This window comes from Mus caroli, unplaced genomic scaffold, assembly GCF_978045245.1.
Source record: "Mus caroli unplaced genomic scaffold, Mus_caroli_1 scaffold_19, whole genome shotgun sequence".
Taxonomy (NCBI): Eukaryota; Metazoa; Chordata; class Mammalia; order Rodentia; family Muridae; genus Mus; species Mus caroli.
In genome coordinates, this window is record NW_028227274.1 from 39,007,262 (window position 1) to 39,016,514 (window position 9,253).

Here is a 9,253-nt window from a genome sequence, read left to right on the forward strand (position 1 = left end):
GGGTATAGGTAACTTTCAGGATAGCATTTGAAATGTAAATGAAGAAAATATATAATAAAAAAAAGAGTAGAGGAAGACATGCTATACCTACCAGGCAAAGAATATCTTTTCTGCCACATATCCATTATTTACTTTAAAAATATTTTAAATTAAATTATTTGTACATATGTGTTTCCTTCTTTGATCTTTGATAAATCAAGCCTTGTGTGCAGGTTTTGCCCTTAAATAGCTTAACATGGTACTTAGTACCCAGCAACCTCTCAATATGCATATAATTAATTAATGCATATGTTAATTAGTAAATTAATTAACAGTAATAGGAGTCCCCCAGGAGCTGTGCATGTACTTTCCAATAGTTATACAAGAAAGAAAATTAATGATGTCCTAGATGTGAATCTCCTGAATTTTATTTTTACACTATCTGTCTAGTTATCATTTTTTAAAAACCTAATAAACATTTTTTTCAGATACAGGCTCATTTCCCAGATGCCAAAATCAATTTGGATCTTTCTCTAAAAGATGGGTATATACAACTCACAAAGCACACTTTTGAGATATATATATATAGATAGAGAGAGAGAGAGAGAGAGAGAGAGAGAGAGAGAGAGAGAGAGAGAGAGAGAGAGTTAGTTTTAATTTCCTTCCCATGGGCCATAGCTTTTCGATGTGACAGAGGAACAGCTGAAGGAGAGTTCACAGGGGTAAAGGCTGAGAGAACACGGGAGGCTAGTGGCAGCAGGCTCCACACCAGAGGTGATCACATAACCGAACCCTTCTCTCTATCAAGGCTTGAAAGTTCAAAGAGGAGTGGATTACAGTAACACTCTAATTGGTGTGGTACTGTCTGCAATCCATTGTGTGGCCCCAAGCAATGCTCCAGGCAATTGTGGTACTCTGTGCAATCTAAATAATTCCACAATTTAAATGCACATACAACCAAAAACTTCTCTCTGTAATAGGAGTAATAAATTAAAGAAACAAATACTGGGGCCACAGAAAAATATACAAAGGATTATTGATATGAGTATTCAGGTTTTGAATAAAATAGTTGTGACAATAATGAGTTCCCATTTATTAAGGTCCTACTTGATATGGTCATTATCCACATATTTTCTCCTCTACCCTGTGAACATATTTCTATCATCATTGCTATTTTACAAATGAGAAAACTAAGACCTAAAGAGGCTGAGATCCAACCAAGGGAAAAAAAATAATGGTTCTAAGTTTAAAACCAAGGCTTTTCCTTTCCAGTGTCCAAAGCAACCATATGAAATGCTCTATGGGAGCATATATAACCACTTAGGGAATAATGAAGTAAATAATACTGAAGGGCTAGGAGGAGCCTCAGATTCAGAACTTTATAATAACCTGAAATTCAGGCCCTATGGGCAAGGAGCTAGCAGTGGTGGGCTACATCTGACAACATCCTGCCATGTTTAAGGTAGGCCCCAGCAATCAGCAAAGCTGTAGCCAGGAACCAAATGTGAAAATCCCGGCTCAACAAAAACTATTGTGAAAAGTCCCAAACCAGTTAGGCCAGGAACAGGCTTAGGCCCAGTCAATAAGGATGACAAAATATTTATGTGTCCTTCCTACAGCAACCCTTGGAGTCTGATGTGACCTCAGTTCCAGGCTGGCATTACTGTAGGAGCTCTGAGTACAAAGGTTATTGGAATGTCACCATTGCAACAACAAAAAAACAAAACTTCTGAGTGCGAACTGTCCTGTGACACCTTTCTGGCAGTAGATTATTCATACCACCATCATTGTGGTAAAGGAAGCCCACCAACATAATTACAAACACTGGAGACTCCGCTCCATCACACCACCACCACACCATGACTATCACCAACCCCTCCCCATCACCAAATTTAAGAACTCTTTGCAGGCTGGCTCTACTGTATGTCTCATTTGTCTGCATACACATTGACCCAGCCAGGGCCCGCTTTGCTCTATAGAAGAGACTATGTGGGCTCTAGACATTCAGATTAATGAGGTCCTTTCTTCAAGGAGGAAAAGAATGAAGAAGACCTTAGAAACTCACTGGAGACAGACTCAAGGATAGACAGACTCATTGAAGGCTCACTATGTCATTAAGTTTCTATGTTAGACAAGTAACTTGCTTGGGTTCCCACTGCTCAAGCATCTAAGATTTGTCTTGAGATTCAAGCAGGGGTCTCATTTGTGTCAAGCTCACATTCTGGCTTCAGATGAAATGTAAATAAAAAAAATAACTAATAAAAAAAAGGAATTTACTCTTAGTACTGTTGAATCCTCTCCAAGACCTACCAGGACTGAGACCTTCAACTCTTGTTGCTCCACAGACTACAGAACTGGACCAGTTCTCAAAGTTATAACTCTTCTAACCTACTGTCAAGCGCTCAGCTAGCATTCCACTGCTACCAAAAGTTCAAACTTCTCACTCTGCATTCAAGTTGCCATTCCTCTATGGCTACCTGTTTTCATTTCTAAATTGTTAATTTCCCTTCTAATTATTAATTAATAGGTTATAAACCTATTGATCCGGGTTAATAAAGTTCTCATTTGCTCATTCTCTCCTATCTGGTGATTGTGTTCTGGGACAGGGAAAACTAATCTGGCTGGAGACAGGAGTCAGAACCATCTCAACCCCTCTCCACTATGGGATTTTACAGTTGTTAACATGCTGGCTTGCATTAAAGTCCTTTAAGATATGTTTCCTAAATTTGTTTGATCATGAGTACCTGTGCTATCTTGGGAACTATGATATAGGTTTACATTCTAGCTTGATTTCAAAGTCTTTGCAAAGCTATTTGATGTTTCTAAAGAAGCACATGAGAAAAAAAAAAAAACAGCCTGTCATTCACATTGGTCAGACATTGTACTAAATTTGTATTCCATTGTTGAAATAAAGAAACTGAGGCTCAAAGAGTCTTGTGCAATTAGCCTAGGCAGTGAATTCAGAATTTTAAAAAAATCCAAGAAAACTGACCTCAGAAGTGATGCTTTGAACTAGCAGGCTATCATAGCTCTCAGAACGCTGAACCACCAAGAATCTCTCTGAAGTGTGTTACCATGACAACAGTACATGCTATCAGAACTGGGCCTGGCTACGACCTTGGACCAACTTAAGGCAACCAAACCTGGAATCTGACACTTATAAAATAGAGACAGAACTGTTTACATTTCATAGGTTGATATAAAGTTTCAAGTACATGTATAGGTCTTGGAAAAGTTAGTAGCCCATAGGAAGTGGTTGAAAAACATGAACTAATAGTTCTTTTAACTTCTGAGTGAAGAATATCTTATAGAAGCTATTTATTTTTCATGATAAAATTATATTTGTCCCAATTTTTCTTTCAATATATGGATGATAATAGGGTCATAGGAAAGCCAATGCAGAATCAGAAACACTTGACTCATTTCCCTGGTGGAGGTGATTGCCATAGGCAGACCATCTAAGCCTGTTCTGTTGGCTTCATAACTCCTTTTATTTAGGATCTGAAGCCCCATCATCATCTGTCTTTAGATGTCCTATAACCACCATGTCAAAATTCCACATAGATCCTCCCTCAAAGAACAGGTGGATTTCTTCATACATTCGTAAATCTTCTGATTATTACTTGCTTCATTTGACTGCAGTTTATCTGCCTATTATCTAAAAGATTTCCTCTGAAGTGAACTACAGGCATTGAGATCTACCCATCTGGGAAGTCCCCATACTCTTTCCAAATACCAAGCTCCAAAATGCTTGGGTGTTGTTGTTGTTGTTGTTTGGTTTGTTTGGTTGATTGGTTGGTTTTCTTCCTATTTTGAATGTAGGAGCAGATATGTTTGTCAACCTCTTTGGCCTTGATCTTCATTATTATGTACTTTAAAAAGCACAGCAGAATCTCTCCAACCCCTTAGTTTGATAAGTTTTCTTTCAAGAATATAACACACAGTATGTCCCCAAGCATAAACATCAGAAAATGCATATACCTTTGTAAACATGCCAGCTCTACACATCTTATCTGCTTAATCCTACATATTTTCTCCTCTGCAGAAGATCTCTCAGTTCATCAATAGAAACCATCAAACAGCCAGACATGAGAAAGAAATGGACCAAATTTACTACCGTCCAGTGTGAGCCACTTCCAATGCTAAGGCCAGCCCCAGTCCCTGTGGAGGTATTGCACAGATTTCACTCTCTGAAACCACAGACTCACGGCAAAGTAGCCCAGCAAATGTGGGCTGCTCACATCTTGACTTTGCTGACAATCTCCAGTGAAAATTCCAAATGTCTTTATATGACCCTGACCTTCTTATCCTTGATTGCTGTAATAGCTCTTATCTGTTCTCCAAGCTTTCTGTTTATGAAAACCTATGCCATTTCCAACATGACACTTTAACTGATCTTTTTTGAAATGTGAACCAAATCGTATGACTCTTCTACTTGAGAGCCTCACACTTGAAATAAAATATAAGTTCTACCATATGGCCCAGAAATCCCATTTTTGGATGTTTATCCAAAAGAGTTAAAATCAGGATGTGGAAGAGATTGTGCATTCTGTACTCATGGCAGCATTAATCACAGCAGCAAAGATGTGAGATGGCATAATATGTCCCTCAGTAGAAGAATGGATAAATCATATGTAGTACTTAGATACAGCATCTATTATTCATCTTTAAAAGGAGAGGAGAGCCTGCAATGCATGACAACATGGGTGAGGCTTGAGGGTGTTATATTTAGTGAATGGAGCCAATCACAGAAAGATGAAAGTAGTATCTATAAAATTAAACTCCTAGAAGCAAAATAGAAAAGATGTTGTCTGGGACTTGGAGAAGGAGAGGTGATGAGCACTGTAGACCCCAGAGACCTTTTGTATCGTGTCATATCTGTGGTTAACAAATTCGTGTCATACGAGAAAAAGCTTATTACAATTATGCTGCAATTATAAGTTTTAAAAAATGTTCATATGCTCCATGGGACTCTGCTTCACTCATTCATCAACCCCTTTTTCAGATAGTTCATTATTACTATATGAAAATGCTGCCTGTTAATCTTACACCCAGAAACTGATTTATTTCTCAATTTGAACAGGTTGGGATTTTTTTTGTTGGTAATGATTGGTTGGTTTGAGATTTTTGCTATTTGGGTGCGGTGGTTGTTGTTGTTGTTGTTGTTGTTGTTGGGGTGCATGTTTGTTTATTCATTTATTTGTTTTGTTTTGAGGTTATTGTGTGTGGAACTTAATGGTTTTCCAAGCTATTATGTCATCTGAAAACAAGAACAACCAATTTTTCTCCTTTCCAATTTGGGTTCTATTTCTCCTTTTTTTTTCTCCTCTCCTTCCCCTATTCCTGTCCTTCCTCCTTCTTTTTTCCTTCTCTCACCTCTGTCTAATTCTTAGGGTTAAAATAAAGCATGCTGGTAGTATTTGTCACTATTCTATTGTTATAAAGGGTCTCCATGACAACAGCAACTTATAAAAGGAAGATTTAACTGAGGGCTTGTTTACAGTTTCAGAACGTTTGTCCATGAACACCATAGCAAGGAGCATAGCAGCAGACAGTTAGGTATGGAGCTAGTGCAGTAGCTTAGACCAACATCCTGATTCATGTGCAGCAGTGAAAAAGAGCAAGACCAAGCTTGCTTGCAGGCTTTTGAAATTTCAGCACCTACCCATAAAGACACAACTGCTTCAACAAGTCCACACCTCCTAATCCTTCTTAAACAGTTCCACCAGCTGGAAACCAAACAGCAGTTTCATTCAAACCACTGCACTGATAAATTCTTGATGTATTCTTTTTACTTCATATTTAGTTTTCCTAAATCTTGCTTCATGTCTAAGAAGCAATATCCAAATTGTTTCTAGATGCTATGGCCATCCTTTTCAATTAGACACTAACAAAATTTCATTTGGAGACTATGGCTCCAGACTAAGTTTTGTCTTGATTCTATGCCTCTAGTTTTATTTTTTTTAACAGACTGCTTCTTTAAACAATAGTATGAATGAATCAATTTCTCCAAGAAGAAGGTAAACTTGAGAGACAACCCTGTTATGAAGAATAAATTAAAGAAAAGATCCAGAATTTATACAGAAATATCTGCCCTCACAGTCAATATTTGGTGATTTTATTTTATTTCATAACTTATATCACAGTAGTATTGGCATTCCAGTCAGTTTTCCCAAGTATATAAAGATTGCCACAATTTAGTAGACTAATAATGTTTTTATGGCAAATGTATAAGGAAAGAATCATTCTTATTTAGTTGTAGTGAAGCTAAAATCTCTCCCAAGAGTAATTTTGCATTTCTATCCAAGTTCACAGAACACATTTCCAGGAGATAAGCAGTTCCATTTTTAGGACTATATTCTACAATATCTTTTATACAAATTTGTGTGTGTGTCCATATGTGCATGTGTGTTTAAGTGTGTGATACATACATACAAAGGCAGAAGTATGAAGATGCACAGACTGAGCTATAAATGTTGTTCTCAGTCATGCTTGAAAGTAAAAATCAATGAAAACATATAAGCTGGTAGATATTCACTTAAATAAAAATGGTCAGCCAAGGGTGAGCTAGCAGTCTGCAAAAGGGACACAGCTTCTGGGACAGACCCCGTTTCAGGCTCCAGACAACTGGGCACCTTCCCTGGCAGGGGAGAGGTGTCCAACCAGGAGGGCTTTTTCAGAGCAGGTGAGAGAACCATCTTGGGTCCCAGATCCCTCAGAGACTAGTCTGTCCAGGTGAGATTGCAGACTACAGAAGCAGCACAGCTTCAGGAACAGACCCTGTTTCGGGCTCCAGACATCCAGGCACCTTCACCCCCAGAGGAGAGGTGTCTGCCCGGGAGGACTCTGACCACCAGAGCAGGTGAGACAGTCATCTTGTGTCCCATGTCCCTCGAAGACCAGTCTGTGCAGGTGCGTGTGCAGACTGCAGAGGCAACACATCTTCTGGCACAGGCCCTGTTCTGGGCCTTCACCTTCAGCCAGGAGGCAGGAATGAACACCAGATATCTGTGCACCTTCCCTGCAAGAGGAGAACTTGCCTGCAGAGAGTACTCTGAGCACTGAGACTCAGGAGGAAGCTCAGGTCTGATGACAGAGGCTAACAGAATCACAGGAGGAATAAGCTCCAACCAGAGATAACTATAACAACTAACTCCAGAAATCACCAGATGGTCAAAGGCAAACATAAGAATCTTACTAACAGAAACCAAGACAACTCAACATCATCAGAACCCAGCACTCCCACCTCAGCAAGTGCTGGATACCCCAACACCTGAAAAGCAAGATTCTGATTTAAAATCATATCTCATGATGCTGGTAGAGGACATCAAGCAGGGCTTTAATAACTCACTTTAAGAAATACAGGAGAACACTGCTAAAGAGGTAGAAGTTCTCAAAAAATACAGGAAAACACAACCAAACAGGTGATGGAATTGAACAAACCGATCCAAGACCTAAAAGGGGAAGTAGAAACTATAAAGACAACCCAAAGTGAGACAACACTGGAGATAGAAACCCTAGGAAAGAAATCTGGAACCATAGATGCAAACATCAGCAACAGAATACAAGAGATGGAAGAGAATCTCAAGTGCAGAAGATTCCATAGAGAACATTGGCACAACAATCAAAGAAAATGCAAAATGCAAAAAGATCCTAACTCAAAACATCCAGGAAATCCAGGACACAATGAGAAGACCAAACCTACAGATAATAGGAGTAGAAGAGAATGAAGATTTTCAACTTAAAGCACCAGAAAATATCTTCAACAAAATTATAGAAGAAAACTTCCCAAACATAAAGAAAGAGATGCCCATGAACATACAAGAAGCCTACAGAACTCCAAATAGACAGGACCAGAAAAGAAATTCCTCCCGACACATAATAATCAGAACAACAAATGCACTAAATAAAGATAGAATATTAAAAGCAGTAAGGGATAAAGGTCAAGTAACATATAAAGGCAGGGCTATTAGAATTACACTAGACTTCTCACCAGAGACTATGAAAGCCAGAAGATCCTAGACAGATGTTATGCAAACCCTAAGAGAACACAAATGCCAGCCCAGGCTACTATACCCAGCAAAACACTCAATTACCATAGATGGAGAAACCAAAGTATTCCATGATAAAACCAAATTCACACAATATCTTTCCACAAATCCAGCCCTTCAAAGAATAATAAAGGCAAAACACCAACACATGGACGGAAACAACACCCTAGAAAGAGCAAGAAAGTAATCCTTCAACAAACCTAAAAGAAGACAGCCACAAGAACAGAACCCCAACTTTAACAATAAAAATAACAGGAAGCAACAATCACTTTTCTTTAATTTCTCTTAACATCAATGAACTCAATTCCCCAATAAAAAGACATAGACTAATAGACTGGCTACACAAACAGGACTCAACATTTTGTTGCTTACAGGAAACCCACCTCAGGGAAAAGGACAGACACTACCTCAGAGTGAAAGGCAATTTTCCAAGCAAATGATCAAAGAAAAAATCTTGAGAAGCCATTCTAATATAGAATAAAATTGACTTCCAACCCGAAGTTATCAAAAAAGACAAGGAGGGGCACTTCATACTCATCAAAGGTAAAATCTACCAAGATGAACTCTCAATTCTGAATATCTATGCTCCAAATACAAGGGCAGCCACATTCATTAAAGAAACTTTAGTAAAGCTCAAAGCACACATTGCACCTCACACAATAATAGTGAGATATTTCAACACCCCACTCTCACCAATGGACAGATCCTGGAAACAGAAACTAAACAGAGACACATGGACACTAACAGAAGTTATGAAACAAATGGATTTAATAGATATCTACAAAAAATTTTACCCAAAAACAAATACCTTCTTCTCAGAGCCACATAATATCTCCTCCAAAATTGATCATATAATTTGTCAAAAATAGGCCTCCACAGATGCAAAATTATTGAAATTATCATCCTATCTGATCACCATGGACTAAGGCAGATCTTCAAGAACAACATAAATAATAGAAAGCCAACATTCACATGGAAGCTGAACAACACAATACTCAATGATTCCTTGGTCAAGGATGAAATAAATAAACAAATTAAAGATGTTTTAGAGTTTAATCAAACTGAAGCCACAGCATACTCAACTTGTGGGATACAATGAAGGCAGTCCTAAAAGGAAAACTCATAGCCCTGAGTGCCTCCAAAAAGAAACTAGAGAGAGCAAACACTAGCAGCCTGACAGTACCCCTAGAAGCTGTAGAACTAAAGGAAGCAAATTCACCCAA